Source organism: Balaenoptera musculus, chromosome 10 (assembly GCF_009873245.2).
Source record: "Balaenoptera musculus isolate JJ_BM4_2016_0621 chromosome 10, mBalMus1.pri.v3, whole genome shotgun sequence".
NCBI lineage: Eukaryota > Metazoa > Chordata > Mammalia > Artiodactyla > Balaenopteridae > Balaenoptera > Balaenoptera musculus.
Window position 1 is genome coordinate 23,533,148 of NC_045794.1, and position 16,588 is coordinate 23,549,735.

Here is a 16,588-nt window from a genome sequence, read left to right on the forward strand (position 1 = left end):
TGGAAGTACTATTAAATATCTTTTCTGCAGGGAGGTGTAATAATACAATATGAATTTAATGAGGAATATATAGGTAACAGGTCTTTTTCTAAACTTCGCCAATCAAATGAACATGTTTCAGCCAACTAGAAGTTGCAATATGAATAGAAATATCACGTGATATTGAAATGCTGCCAAAGTTAGGGCCTGAAAATTGTGATACACACTGGCTAGTTGAGCTGTTTTCAAAAGACTTGGCTGCTAGCACATGGCTGTAAAACATCATTTATCTTAGTGCAAGCCATCCATAGATTCATCCTCATTTTCTGGAAGAGGAAGCTGAACAAGCAAGGGAGAGAGAGACAAGTATTGACTCTAAAGAAGGGACCAGGCAGACACTCAAATAACTTCCATTTGTTGTTTCCACTGAAGGTAAAAGTGGGGCCTTAGAAGACAGAAATGGCTAAAGATAACGTGGCCTGAAAGCAGCAGACTGAATTTAGCAAATCACAGAAGTAGGGTGGTCACTGGGGAGATGACTCAGCAAATTGTAAGTCTCACAATTATAACAAAGATAAGAAGTGATTTTTTTTTCCTTGCTGGACTTAAAAAGACAATGACATTGAAAGGGGGTTTGGTCAATCTCATCAGCTAAGTGGCCCCAAAGAGGGGTGAAAATGCCTGTAGGTTACAACCAGCTGGAACAAAGTACCTTGCCCTCCAAGGTATAAGAAATGCTAAGCAAGGTATTTGAACAATTCCATGATGACAGGATGAGTGAAGCCTAACAACTTCTGGATAAAAACAAATTGAAATGAAATTTCACCCCAACAGTATTGTGCTTTTATGTTTAACATGTCCTGATTCAGTTCCATGAATATTTTTTGAGCACCTCCAATTTTTTTTTTTTTTACTAACCCTAGTGTTAATATCAATGCTTCTAGAATCTTTTTTTTTTAAAATTTATTTATTTAATTTATTTTTGGCTGGGTTGGGTCTTCGTTGCTGCACGCAGGCTTTCTCTAGTTGTGGAGAGCAGGGGCTACTCTTCGTTGCAGTGCGCGGGCTTCTCATTGCGGTGGCTTCTCTTGTTGTGGAGCATGGGCTCTAGGCACCCGGGCTTCCGTAGTTGTGGCACACGGGCTCAGTAGTTGTGGCTTGTGGGCTCTAGAGCTTAGGCTCATTAGTTGTGGTGCACGGGCTTAGTTGCTCCGCGGCATGTGGGATCTTCCCGCACCAGGGCTCGAACCCGGGTGCCTTGCATTGGCAGGCAGATTCTTAACCACTGTGCCACCAGGGAAGCCCTAGAATCTTTATAAGAATGAATTTCTTGTGAAACATAGCAAGCAGGTCATTAATCCCTTTAAAGTACTTAATGCAATGCTTCATGACAGGAAGTGAGCAGGATAGTAAAAACCTTTACTACTTAAAACCACACTTAATATTTTTATGGCTAGTTGGCCTGACAAAATATCCTCTGTGAGTCATCACTTCAAAGTGAGGTCCTGGGGACTTATTAAAGATGTAACAGCAGGCCTCACGTCCATTGTATAAGGCCCCCCCAAATTGAACTGCTCAGGCAAGAGCATTTAAGTAAGAGGGAGCCTGCAGAGTGTCTTTGTGTGTCCCATGATCTGGGAAACCATGGGCCCATGTGCCTTTCTTTTAAATCTTTAAGTTATATTCCTGACAGCTTAGCCTTGAATAGTTTTACATTTACTTATAACTGACCAATTTCGACTGACTAAAGAGAGCATAAAGCCTTACATGGTTGTATCTAGCTTGTTTAGTGTTGAAATAGTTCTGTCAAGTTCATTAAGATAAAGATTTAATTTGGAGCCATTTGCAAAGTATGGGCTGAGGGAAGGAGCAATTTGCAATTTGTCAGCTATTGCCCCAGTCTTTGGGCAACAGCCAGGAAGCCCTAGCACCACTTTTAAGCCAAATAAGAGCAAAGAATGGAATATAGAAGTCTATTTGGCTTGTACGTAGAACTTTCTAAACTTAGCGCCACTCTCATTAACAGTTTTTAGACACTCTCTTTTCTTATAAAGCTCTAGGGGTTAGAAATCCCACAACTTACACTGATACCCTTGATAATGTTTCAAAATATTCACAGTTAGTAATATTTTCTATCCACATTTTCTAAATCTTACAAGTCAAAAGCCATTTTCCCCTTTCTTTAGATTTCAAAGGAAATGGATTCACTCATAATTTATTTTTTTAAATTTTTATTTCTTTTAACATCTTTATTGGAGTATAATTGCTTTACAATGTTGTGTTAGTTTCTTCTGTATAACAAAGTGAATCAGTTATACGTATACATATATCCCCGTATGCCCTCCCACTTGCGTCTCCCTCTCACCCTCCCTATCCCACCCCTCTAGGTGGTCACAAAGCACCGAGCTGATCTCCCTGTGCTATGCAGCTGCTTCCCACTAGCTATCTGTTTTATATTTGGTAGTGTTTACATGTCAATGCCACTCTCTCACTTCTTCCCAGCTTACCCTTTTCCCCCTCCCCTTACCCTCAAATCCATTCTCTACATCTGCGTCTTTATTCCTGTCCTGCCCCTAGGTTCTTCAGAACCTTTTTTTTTTGCTTTAGATTCCATATATATGTGTTAGCATACGGTATTTGTTTTTCTCTTTCTGACTTACTTCACTCTGTATGACAGACTCTAGGTCCATCCATCTCACTACAAATAACTCAATTTCCTTTCTTTTTATGGCTGAGTAATATTCCATTGTATATATGTGCCACATCTTCTTTATCCATTCATCTGTCGATGGACACTTAGGTTGCTTCCATGTCCTGGCTATTGTACATAGTGCTGCAATGAACATTGTGGTACATGACTCTTTTTGAATTATGGTTTTCTCAGGGTATATGCCCAGTAGTGGGATTGCTGGGTTGTATGGTAGTTCTATTTTTAGTTTTTTAAGGAACCTCCATACTGTTCTCCATAGTGGCTGTATCAATTTACATTCCCACCAACAGTGCAAGAGGGTTCCCTTTTCTCCATACCCTCTCCAGCATTTATTGTTTGTAGATTTTTTGATGATGGCCATTCTGACCAGTGAGAGGTGATACCTCATTGTAGCTTTGATTTGCATTTCTCTAATGATTAGTGATGTTGAGCATCCTTTTATGTGTTTGTTGGCAATCTATATATCTTCTTTGGAGAAATGTCAGTTTAGGTCTTCTGCCCATTTTTGGATTGGGTTGTTTGTTTTTTTCATATTGAGCTGCATGACCTGCTTGTATATTTTGGAGATTAATCCTTTGTCAGTTGTTTCGTTTGCAAATATTTTCTCCCACTCTGAGGGTTGTCTTTTCATCTTGTTTATGGTTTCCTTTGCTGCGCAAAAGCTTTTAAGTGTCATTAGGTCCCATTTGTTTATTTATTTTTTTTAATTTCCATTTCTCTAGGAGGTGGGTCAAAAAGGATCTTGCTGTGATTTATGTCATAGAGTGTTCTGCCTATGTTTTCCTCTAAGAGTTTGATAGTGTCTGGCCTTACATTTAGGTCTTTAATCCATTTTGAGTTTATTTTTGTGTATGGTGTTAGGGAGTGTTCTAATTTCATTCTTTTACATGTAGCTGTCCAGTTTTCCCAGCACCACTTATTGAAGAGGCTGTCTTTTCTCCATTGTATATTCTTGCCTCCTTTATCAAAGATAAGGTGACCATATGTGCGTGGGTTATCTCTGGGCTTTCTATCCTGTTGCATTGATCTATATTTCTGTTTTTGTGCCAGTACCATACTTTCTTGATTACTGTAGCTTTGTAGTATAGTCTGAAGTCAGGGAGCCTGATTCCTCCAACTCTGTTTTTCTTTCTCAAGATTGCTTTGGCTATTCGGGGTCTTTTGTGTTTCCATACAAATTGTGAAATTTTTTGTTCTAGTTCTGTGAAAAATGCCATTGGTAGTTTGATAGGGATTGCATTGAATCTGTAGATTGCTTTGGGTAGTAGAGTCATTTTCACAATGTTGATTCTTCCAATCCAAGAACATGGTATATCTCTCCATCTGCTTGTATCATCTTTAATTTCTTTCATCAGTGTCTTATAGTTTTCTGAATACAGGTCTTTTGTCTCCCTAGGTAGGTTTATTCCTAGGTATTTTATTCTTTTTGTTGCAATGGTAAATGGCAGTGTTTCCTTAATTTCTCTTTCAGATTTTTCATCATTACTGTATAGGAATTCAAGGGATTTCTGTGCATTAATTTTGTATCCTGCTACTTTACCAAATTCATTGATTAGCTCTAGTCGTTTTCTGGTAGCATCTTTAGGATTCTCTATGTATAGTATCATGTCATCTGCAAACAGTGACAGTTTTACTTCTTTTCCAATTTGGATTCCTTTTATTTCCTTTTCTTCTCTGATTGCTGTGGCTAAAACTTCCAAAACTATGTTGAATAATAGTGGTGAGAGTGGGCAACCTTGTCTTATTCCTGATCTTAGTGGAAATGGTTTCATTTTTTCACCATTGAGAACGGTGTTGGCTGTGGGTTTGCCTTATATGGCCTTTATTATGTTGAGGTAAGTTCCCTCTATGACTACTTTCTGGAGGGTTTTTATCATAAATATGTGTTGAATTTTGTCGAAAGCTTTTTCTGCATCTATTCAGATGATCATATGGTTTTTCTCCTTCAGTTTGTTAGTATGGTTTATCACATTGATTGATTTGCATATATTGAAGAATCCTTGCATTCCTGGGATAAACCCCACTTGACCGTGATGTATGATCCTTTTAATGTGCTGTTGGATTCTGTTTGCTAGTATTTTGTTGAGAATTTTTGCATCTATGTTCATCAGTGATATTTGCCTGTAGTTTTCCTTTTTTTGTGACATCTTTGTCTGGTTTTGGTATCAGGGTGATGGTGGCCTCATAGAATGAGTTTGGGAGTGTTCCTCCCTCTGCTATATTTTGGAAGAGTTTGAGAAGGATAGGTGTTATCTCTTCTCTAACTGTTGGATAGAATTCTCCTGTGAAGCCATCTGGTCCTGGGCTTTTGTTTGTTGGAAGATTTTTAATCACACTTTCAGTTTCAGTGCTTGTGAATCGTCTGTTTATATTTTCTACTTCTTCCTGGTTCAGTCTCAGAAAGTTGTGCTTTTCTAAAAATTATCAGTTTCTTCCAGGTTGTCCATTTTATTGGCATAGAGTTGCTTGTAGTCGTCTCTTAGGATGCTTTGTATTTCTGTGGTGTCTGTTGTAACTTCTCCTTTTTCATTTCTAATTTTATTGATTTGAGTCCTCTCCCTCTTTTTCTTGATGAGTCTGGCTAATGTTTTATTAGTTTAGTTTATCTTCTCAAGGAACCTGCTTTTAGTTTTATTGATATTTGATATTGTTTTCTTTGTTTCTATTTCATTTATTTCTCGTCTGATCTTTATGATGTCTTTCTTTCTACTAACTTTGGGTTTTGTTTGTTCTTCTTTCTCTAGTTCCTTTAGGTGTAAGGTTAGATTGTTTATTTGAGATTTTTCTTGTTTCTTGAGGTAGGCTTGTATCGCTATAAACTTCCCTCTTAGAACTGCTTTTGTTGCATCCCATAGGTTTTGAATCATCATGTTTTCATTGTCATTTGTCTCTAGGTATTATTTGATTTCCTCTTTGATTTCTTCAGTGATCTCCTGGTTATTTAGTAATGTATTGTTTAGTCTCTATGTGTTTGTGTTTTTTTACGTTTTTTTCCCTGTAATTCGTTTCTAATCTCATAGCGTTGTGGTCAGAAAAGATGCTTGATATGATTTCAATTTTCTTAAATTTACTGAGGCTTGATTTGTGACCCAAGATGTGATCTATCCTGTAGAATGTTCCGTGTGCACTTGAGAAGAAAGTGTAATCTGCTGTTTTTGGATGGAATGTCCTATAAATATCAATTAAATCTATCTGGTCTATTATGTCATTTAAAGCTTCTGTTTCCTTATTTTTTTCATTTTGTATGATCTGTCCATTGGTGTAAGTGAGGTGTTAAAGTCCCCCATAATTATTGTGTTACTGTCGATTTCCTCTTTGATAGTGTTAGCAGTTGCCTTATGTATTGAGGTGCTCCTATGTTGGGTGCATATATATTTGTAATTGTTATATCTTCTTCTTGGATTGATCCCTTGATCATTATGTACTGTCCTTCCTTGTCTCTTGTAACATTCTTTATTTAAAGTCTATTTTATCTGATATGAGTGTTGCTACTCCAACTTTCTTTTGATTTCCATTTGCATGGAATATCTTTTTCCATCCCCTCACTTTCAGTCTGTATGTGTCCCTAGGTCTGAAGTGGGTCTCTTGTAGACAGCATATATATGGGTCTTGTTTTTGCATCCATTCAGCAAGCCTGTGTCTTTTGGTGGGAGCATTTAATCCATTCACGTTTAAGGTAATTATCGATATGTATCTTCCTGTTACCATTTTCTTAATTGTTATGGGTTTGTTTTTGTAAGTCCTTTTCTTCTCTGTGTTTCCCACTTAGAGAAGTTCCTTTAGCATTTGTTGTAGAGCTGGTTTGGTGGTGCTGAATTCTCTTAGCTTTTGCTTGTCTGTAAAGCTTTTGATTTCTCCACTGAATCTGAATGAGATCCTTGCCAGGTAGAGTAATCTTGGTTGTAGGTTCTTCCCTTTCATAACTTTAAATATATCATGCCACTCCCTTCTGGCCTGTAGAGTTTCTGCTGAGAAATCAGCTGTTAACCTTATGGGAGTTCCCTTGTATGTTATTTGTTGTTTTCCCTTGTTGCTTTCAATAATTTTTCTTTGTCTTTAATTTTTCCAATTTGATTACTGTGTGTCTCTGTGTGTTTCTCCTTGGATTTATCTTTCCTGGGATTCTCTGCACTTCCTGGAATTGGGTGGCTATTTCCTTTCCCATGTTAGGGAAGTTTTCGACTCTAATCTCTTCAAATATTTTCTCAGGTCCTTTCTCTATTTCTTCTCCTTCTGTGACCCCTATAATGCGAATGTTGTTGCATTTAATATTGTCCCAGAGGTCTCTTAGGCTGTCTTCATTTCTTTTTATTCTTTTTTCTTTATTCTGTTCTGCAGCAGAGAATTCCACCATTCTTTCTTCCAGGTCACGTATCCGTTCTTCTGCCTCAGTTATTCTGCTATTGATTCCTTCTAGTGTATTTTACATTTCAGTTATTGTATTGTTCATCCCTTTTTGTTTGTTCTTTAATTCTTCTAGGTGTTTGTTCTTTAATTCTTCTAGGTCTTTGTTAAACATTTCTTGCATCTTCTCGATCTTTGCCTCCATTCTTTTTCTGAGGTCCTGGAACATCTTCACTATCATTATTCTGAATTCTTTTTCTGGAAGGTTGCCTGTCTCCACTTCATTTAGTTGTTTTTCTTGGATTTTAACTTGTTCCTTCATCTGGTACATAGCCCTCTGCCTTTTCATCTTGTCTATCTTTCTGTGAATGTGGTTTTTGTTCCACAGGCTGCAGGATTGTAGTCCTTCTTGCTTCTGCTGCCTGCCCTCTGGTGGATGAGGCTGTCTCCCCTACTATTATTATGTTACCATTGATTTCTCCTTTTGTGGCTGTTAGCATTTGCCTTATGTATTGAGGTGCTCCTCTGTTGGGTGCATAAATATTTACAATTGTTATATCTTCTTCTTGGGTTGATCCCTTGATCATTATGTAGTGTCCTTCTTTGTCTCTTGTAATAGTCTTTATTTTAAAGTCTATTTTGTCTGATATGAGAATTGCTAATCCAGCTTTCTTTTGATTTCCATTTGAATGAAATATCTTTTTCCATCCCCTCACTTTCAGTCTGTATGTGTCCCTAGGTCTGAAGTGGGTCTCTTGTAGACAGCATATATATGGGTCTTGTTTTTGTATCCATTCAGCCAGGCTGTGTCTTTTGGTTGGAGCATTTAATACATTTACATTTAAGGTAATTATCAATATGTATGTTCCTATTACCATTTTCTTAATTGTTTTGGGTTTATTATTGTATGTCTTTTCCTTCTCTTGTGTTTCCTGCCTAGAGAAGATCCTTTAGCATTTGTTGTAAAGCTGGTTTGGTGGTGCTGAATTCTCTTAGCTTTTGCTTGTCTGTAAGGATTTTAGTTTCTCTGTCAAATGTGAATGAGATCCTTGCTGGGTAGAGTAATCTTGGTTGTAGCTTTTTCCCTTTCATCACTTTAAATATGTCCTGCCACTCCCTTCTGACTTGCAGAGTTTCTGCTGAAAGGTCAGCTGTTAACCTTATAGAGATTCCCTTATATGTTATTTGTTGCTTTTCCCTTGCTGCTTTTAATATATTTTTCTTTATATTTAATTTTTGATAGTTTGATTAATATGTGTCTTGTTATGTTTCTTCTTGGATTTATCGTGTATGGGACTCTCTGTGCTTCCTGGACTTGACTGATTATTTCCTTTCCCATATTAGGGAAGTTTTCAACTATAATCTCTTCAAATATTTTCTCAGAACCTTTCTTTTTTCTCTTCTTCCTCTGGGACCCCTATAATTCGAATGTTGGTGCATTTAATGTTGTCCCAGAGGTCTCTGAGATTGTCTTCAATTCTTTTCATTCTTTTTTCTTTATTCTGCTCTGCAGTAGTTATTTCCACTATTTTATGTTCCAGGTCACTTATCTGTTCTTCTACTTCAGTTATTCTGCTATTGATTCCTTCTACAGAATTTTTCATTTCATTTATTGTGTTGTTCATCATTGTTTGTTTGCTCTTTAGTTTTTCTAGGTCCTTGCTAAACATTTCTTGTATTTTCTCCATTCTATTTCCAAGATTTTGGATATCTTTACTATCATTACTCTGAATTCTTTTTCAGGTAGACTGCCTATTTCCTCATCATTTGTTTGGTCTGGTGGGTTTTTACTTTGCTCCTTCATCTGCTGAGTATTTCTCTGTCGTCTCATGTTGCTTAACTTACTGTGTTTGGGGTCTCCCTTTCTCAGGCTTCATGTTCGTATTTCCCGTTGTTTTTGATGTCTGCCCCCAGTGGGTAAGGTTGGTTCAGTGGGTGGTGTAGGCTTCCTGGTGGAGGGGACTGGTTCCTCTGTTCTGGTGGATGAGACTGGATCTTGTCTTTCTGCTGGGCAGGACTGCATCTGGTGGTGTGTTTTGGGGTGTCTGTGAACTTATGATTTTAGGCAGTGTCTCTGCTAATGGGTGGGGTTGTGTTCCTGTCTTGCTAGTTGTTTGGCATGGGGTGTCCAGCACTGGAGCCTGCTGGTCATTGAGTGGGGCTGGATCTTAGCATTGAGAAGGAGATCTCTGGGAGAGCTCTCACTGATTGATATTACATGGGGCCAAGAGGTCTCTGGTGGTCCAATGTCCTGAACTTGGCTCTCCCACCTCAGAGGCTCAGGCCTGACACCTGGCCAGAGCACTGAAACCCTGTCAGCCACACGGCTCAGAAGAAAAGGGAGAAAAAAAAGAAACAAGAAAAAAATAAAATAAAGGTATTAAAATAAAAAATAAAAAAATATTATTATAATTTAAATAAGTAATAAAAAGAAAAAAATAAAGAAGAGAGCAACCAAACCAATAACAAATCCACCAATGATAACAAGTTCTAAAAACTATACTAAGATAAACATAAAAATCAGAAACTAATCTGTCACATACAGCAAACCCCAAGTCTACAGTTGCTCCCAAAGTCTGTGGCCTCAATATTGGGAAGATTCATTGTCTATTCATGTATTCCACAGATGCAGGGTACATCAAGTTGATTGTGGAGATTTAATCTGCTGCTCCTGAGGCTGCACAGAGAAATTTCCCTGATAGCTGTGGCTCGCATCCGTCTATGGAGCTCGTTTAGGCGGTGCTCTGAATCCCCTCTTCTCACACACCCCGGAACAATGGTCTCTTGCCTCTTAGGCAGGTCCAGACTTTTTCCCGGACTCCCTTCCAGCTAGCTGTGGTGCACTAGCCCCCTTCATGCTGTGTTCATGCAACCAACCCCAGTCCTCTCCCTGGGATCTGACCTCCAAAGCCAGAGCCTCAGCTCCCAGCCCCCACCCGTTCCGGCAGGTGAGCAGACAAGCCTCTCAGGCTGGTGAGTGCTGGTCGGCACTGATCCTCTGTGCAGGAATCTCTCCCCTTTGCCCTCCGCACCCCTGTTGCTGCACTCTCCTCCATGGCTCCGAAGCTTTCCCCCAGCCACCCCCCGTCTCCGCCAGTGAAGGGGCTTCCTAGTGTGTGGAAACTTTTCCTCCTTCACAGCTCCCTCCCAGAGGTTCAGGTCCTGTCCCTATTCTTTTGTCTCTGTTTTTCCTTTTGCCCTACCCAGCTACGTGAGGAGTTTCTTTCCTTTTGGGAAGTCTGAGGTCTTCTGCCAGCATTCAGTAGATGTTCTGTAGGAGCTGTTCCACATGTAGATGTATTTTTGATGTATTTGTGGGGAGGAAGGTGATCTCCACATCTTACTCCTCTGCCATCTTGAAGGTCCTCCCCCTCACTCATAATTTAAAACTTTATTTTTTGAGCATGCTCCATGTACCAGACACTGCTCTAGGCTCAGGGAATTCACAGACGAATAGTCTCTGCCCTCATGGAGCTTACCTTCTGGTGAATGTTGTCTGATGTGGTGTCTTCCTTTTTACCTGTGAATATAACCAGCCGGCAGCCTCTCTTGTCCATCTGCCACCTTCCAACTTCCTCAGAGGAAGCCCTTCATTAAAACTGAATGATTATCATCTGGCTTTCATCTCTTTCCACAACTTTTCAACCTCCCCCCACTGACTCTATGCTATCCCAATGTGTACATTGCCTCTTGTTTTCCATTCTTCAAATACCCTAAAAAAGAAAAGAAAATAGAAGGCGAACAAACAAACAAACAAACACAAAAAGCCCATAAAACAGATGTTTGGTAATGTTGTTATCTATCCTACCTCTTTAGGAACAGAAGCAGTTTAAAAACAGGAGCTGGGCCTATTTTCAAGTAGACCTACCTGAGTTCATTCATTCACTCACTCATTCACTCATTCACTCATCCAGTAAGCATTTAAAATTATGTGTTTGTAGACATGTCTAAACTGTAGAAAAATACAAGGAGAAAATACCACTCACTCACATTCCCACCACTCAGAATTAACCACAGTTAACATCTTGGCATAATTGCTTCCAGGGTTGTGAGTATTTAACATGGAGTATAAGAACAAACCTAAACCTCATAGTAAATGCTCACCCTGTTCTGCAGCGCTTCACTCAATAACAGTACCCTTTAGGTACTTAATTATATTCATTTACTAAGAAGCAGAAGGAATGGTTTTCATGGAGGTTTCTAAACATGTTTCTCGAGATGCAGTGGAATGACTTGCTGTAGCTCTTATTGCAAAGTCCTCACAGTCCTCGTCCCACTTCAGGGTCCTCACCGCACTACCACAAAGCTTGTCTGTGTACATACAAGCATCACCGGCAATGGCTCTTCTGTTATCTACAAAATATTTGGGTGTGGGTTTGGCGGTTGGACTCTACTGAACTCAAAGGCGCTTGTGAACACAGACTTAACCGCAAATGATCAAACGTACACACACACACACACACACACACACACACACACTGTCTCTGCAACACACACAGATACACACACACACACACACACACACTCCATTGGCTAAAATAATTACAAAATGTTTAAAATAAATCATCTTTGACAGTGATTGCCCCTGGGGGAGGGGTAGCAAGTTACACTGGGAACTGCCCCAATTTCTTCTGCAGTCATGTATCCACTGGCTGGGAGGAATTTCCCAGCAAGCCTCTCCCACCCATTTGATTCCCTGGCAGCCTTTTTTCAGGGATTGAGTGTGTCTGAGTTCAGTCCCGATAAGTGACACAGAGGGAAAGGATTTCAGCGCTGGGAAAGGGATATTTTTCTGTCTGGCTTGGGGCGGTGGTGGGTGCTAAGAAGGGCAGATGAGCTCCAGGTGCAGCCTGCTTCACTCCTGCCTTTCCTTCTCTCCTCAGCCCTGACCTAAGGATGAGACCAGACGTGTTTGGTCGGCCCTTCCCCCTGGCCGAGCGGGAGAGGCGCTGGTGGAGCTGATGGGCTGACGGCAGTGGGAATCCTGATCTCAAGCCCTCATTTGACTGCAGGCCAAGCGTTTCAAACAGCAGGCCTTTCATAGCCGGGAAAACCCCTGCTAGACCTGCTGGACACGCCACACAACCACATACAGCTCAGCTCATGTCAACAGAACTGATAACCAAATGGGGCTCCTTGGCGTCCCGTCCCCGGCAGCCTTGCCAACCCGCTACCCTCCGGGTCCCAATTAACACGCGGCTGCACTAGAACCAGGAGGCGGGAGCTGAGGGTTTGTTTACCACATAGTTAACAGGCAAACACAACTTAATCACAAGGAAAACAGCTTTTATGAGAATCATCTTGAAGTCCTTCAACGGTCCTAGTAAACCATCCAGGAAGCCAATACCTAGAGTTCCCTCTGATGTCGTTACTGTTGGAGGGGAGGCCAGTATGGTTTTGCTTTTTGACCATTTACAGCCGCCAGGCTAAGCGATGTCTCTCCCCGTTCTGAAGACCTCTCTGGGTCATCACCCTACGTGATCCTTCTGTGATCGGCTGCACTTTGGAAAGAAATGGACTTTGGAAAGAGATACGAGGTCGGGAAAAAAAAAATCTGTCTTTTAATCTAAACCCCCCGAACACCAGGCAATTTTCACACACTCTCTCCATCTTCATTCCATCACTGGGTAGAGGACCCCTGCGTTACCTCCTTTTACAGAGAAAACCAAGGCTCTCGAGGTAAGTCACTTCTGAAGGTTACACAGTTTAAGTCCAAAACTGGGATTTGAACCCAGGTCTGGTGGCCTCCAAACCCCATTTCCTTCCACTCTACCTTACCTTCTATCAGAAGATCTGGATTCTAGCTTTGGACCCGGTAGTTATTAGTCACCGGATGCTACGCAAATCTCTCAACAGTGTGGTATCAATTTCTTTATCAGTAAATTTTATTTTTACAGAATCAGATTTGATAATGTAAACTTGTAAAGCATTATGTCAAGTCCAGGAGTATTACTAACATTAAAGAAAGGAGCACACCAGGGCTGGGCAGTGGCCTCTCAGAGTCACAATTTATTACTGCAAGGCTTGTTGGTTAAAAATGAAAAGTGGTGTCATGGGGGTATAATGTACAGCATAGGGAATATAGTCAATAATATTGTAATAACTTTGTTGGTGACAGATGGTAACTAGACTTATCGTGGTGATCATTTCATAATGTACAGAAATATTGAATCACTATGTCATATACCTGAAATTAGCATACTATATGTCCATTATAATTCAATAAAAATAAAGAATAGTTGTTTTATTTGAAATTCTGATTTTTTTTAAATTAGTAAGCATTTCATTAAACATTAAGAACAATGTTTTAAGACATAGACTACTTATGAATGGAAATAATGTCTGGAACTCAAACTTAAAGGTTCAAAAGAATCAGTCACAGTGGTGAGGTGGGGAGGGTTTGCAGACATTCTTAGTTACTCACCAAGCATACTCTTTCCCTCTTTCTCTTTCCAAATAGGAACTAAATTTTGCTCATTTATTCTCTCATCTGTATACTGACCCCATCTTTAGGTCCAGATGCAAAGGTAATGTGAGGAGAGGTTTGCTGAGGCTTCTAGGAAAGTTCTTCTGGGAGAATTGGAATTTCAGCCCAGGTTGGAAGAATTCATCATCTCCTAAACTGTGTGATCTATACCTACTGAAGTTTTGTACAAAGGTTTAAATCATCTTCCCATGTGAATAATTTTTTCTCTTTTTCATGTATATGAGAAAAATTGTATTAATACTGTCATTTATTTAAGCTAATTTTTAACATTGTCAACACATGAGAATACCAAGAAGAAGTCATGGTCTGGCAATTCGATTTTCTCATCTTAGTGCGACGGTAACATGCATAACCCCAAAGTTGAATAACCCTACAGTACTGAGGATCTATACGATTCAGGGAAAAATGGTGGTGCTAGAGATTATTACTTCAGTTCTAAAATGAGAGAGGGTTGGAAGACTTGGGGAAGGAGAAGGAAAGTCTTAATTGGAATCTTGAAGGATAATTAGATTTGTATAGGTGAAGAGGCAAGGAAGGTCTTTTCAGAATGGGGAACAGAAACAGCTTAGGAAATAGGAACAAGGATAGAGATAGGAACAAGGAAGGCATTTCTGGAGAAGAGAATTGACTTTTCATTTTGGAATATTGGTTAGGTAGGGCCTTGAATACTATATTAAGGAATGTGGATTTTAATCTCTGACATTGGGGAGCCATTGAACGTTTCTGAGTGGGGAATTACATGATGAAACTATTGTTTTAGGGAAAATATTCTGAGGATATTTGGATTTAATAGTCCCCCTAAGTATATCAGTGCTATGGGCTGTGATTAATTACCTACATAATAATTCCTTTTAGTTTGGGGGTAATTTTTTTCCAGGTCACTTGGGCTTTTGGAGCTGTGTTAATACACTGCATGCTGGCTAATTCTAGTGCTCATTTGCTCGTTTCAGTTTCTTACTTTCTCTTGTTTTATTTGTCTCTTCTTCTGTCCATCTCTATAGCACGCCAACCTAATAACCTACACACACACACGTATCCCATGCCCTTATCTTCTCAGCGCCCATCGAACAGACTTGCTTCTTTCTGTTACCATTCATACCCTCCATCCTTGATTCCTCATTTTCCTGGTCAGTTCTTTTTTAAAAAGCTTATAAGAAAACCCTGGAATAAATTTACCTTTTTGATATTTCATTTACTGAGCACCTACTGTGTGCCAGGTACTGTGGTAGCTTCCAGGAACACCAAGTTAAAGATGTGGTACCTATCCTTTACTGTCAGTCTAGTGGAGAAGATGAACATCTATGTTATTAAAGTACAGTATGATGAGAACTCCATTTAGCAGTATGAAGAAGAAGTATGAATACTTCACCATGTTGATCCAAAGAGGCCAGATCCTTGCTGTCTATTCTTCCAAGGAACAGGAATGTTGTCTATGTTTAGCCAGTCAGATGCCTCTTCTCAGGACTTGGGATCTTGATCTAGTGAAGCAAGGAAACTAGGAAGGAAGGGATTCATTCTGGGCAGGATTATTGCAGTGGTAAGAACGTCAGTGGCAGCATCCAGCGGCCAGTGCTGGGGTGGCTGCTATACCATTATCTTCATTATCAGACTGGTCTTGTTGGGTAATTTTGGCTAATTCTGGCTTTCTTGGTTCATGCTAAGTTACTGAATTTGTTCTCAAGACCCTCCAGCAATTCTGGGAGCAACCTCTTATCTCTGAATATATTTTATTTTTGGCTTTAATCACACTTGCTTTCTGTTGCTTACACTGAAGCACCCTGGCTAACATTGCAAAAAGACAGGCCACAAAGTGTCAGGGAAATTAGTGCAGGGGAATTTGGGTCTTGTTGGACTAAAAGCAGTGAAAAATCCAGCAATATTTAAGGGATGGTAAACTTCAGCTCATGAAATACAACAAAGAAATAACTAAGTTATGGTTTATAGTAGTCTGTGATAAAGTGTGCATTGAAGGTCACTGCCACAGACCAGGATGAAGGGCATGAGAACTTCAACAGCCATGGGGTTAGAGGGCCCCTTGTAGTATGCCTGAACAGTGACGAAAAGGACAATGTGAAGTTCAAGACCCTAAATTATTGGCTTTAATTCAGGGAGTTTCAGGGAATTTCTATAATTATATTAAAATAATTCAGGCCTAAAATTCAGGGAATTTCTAAGATCGTGCTAAAATAATTCATTATCTATTTCAGCTACAGAGCTGAGACTGCTACAGACTAAACAGAGTTTAATCTGGGCATTGCCAAATTACAACATCAGTTGAATTAGCAACTTTACCAGGTCTTTTATTTAATAATAAAGATGTGCTTTGGGAAAGAATGGCATCCAGAGGTCTGAAAGGAGAATTCAGGGTACGTTGAATATTTAACCTCAAGTAAATTCCATTTGCCTGTTGTGATAGATAGAATAATTCCAAAGTTGTCCGTATCCTAATCTCTGGAACATGTGAATATGTTACTTTACAGAGCAAAAAAGATTTTGCAGATGCGATTAAGGTTAAGGACCTTGAGATGAAGAGATGATTATGGATTATCCAGGTGGGTTCAATCAAATCACAGGAACCCTTAAAAGAGAAGAACCTTTCCCAGCTTGTGGTCAGAGGGAGACATGACCATGGAAGAAAGGTCAAAGAGAGATGGAACAGTGCTGACTTTGAAGATGGAGGAAGAGGACCACAAACTAAAGAATGTAGGCGGCCTCTAGAAACTGAAAAAAGCAAGAAAACAATTTTTTCCCCAGGGCTACTAGAAGAGAATGCAGCCCTGCTGACACCTTGATTTTACCTCAGTGAGACCCATGTCAAACTTCCCTCCTACAGAACTGTAAGATAATAAATTTGTGTTGGATTAAACCACTAAGTTTTTGATAATTTGTTACAGTGACAATAGAAAATATACCACGCAAACAAGTTCCTTGTCCATTTTCTGATAAGGCTGCATTTTATTTATTTTTATTTTTAAAAAAATTTAAAAATATATTTAATTAATTAATTTATTTTTGGCTGCGTCAGGTTTTAGTTGTGGCACACGGGCTCTTTGTTGTGCCGCGTGGGT

The 16,588-nt window shown here is 39.6% G+C and overlaps 1 long non-coding RNA gene across 1 annotated transcript; it reads left to right on the forward strand.

Moving 5' to 3' along the window:
• Nucleotides 1-411: 411 nt before the first annotated feature.
• Nucleotides 412-16,376, forward strand: LOC118901593. Its single transcript, XR_005021421.1, has 5 exons — nucleotides 412-529; nucleotides 11,917-12,712; nucleotides 13,547-13,710; nucleotides 15,728-15,886; nucleotides 16,001-16,376. It is a non-coding gene; the product is annotated as an uncharacterized LOC118901593 (long non-coding RNA).
• The last annotated feature ends 212 nt before the right edge of the window (nucleotides 16,377-16,588 follow it).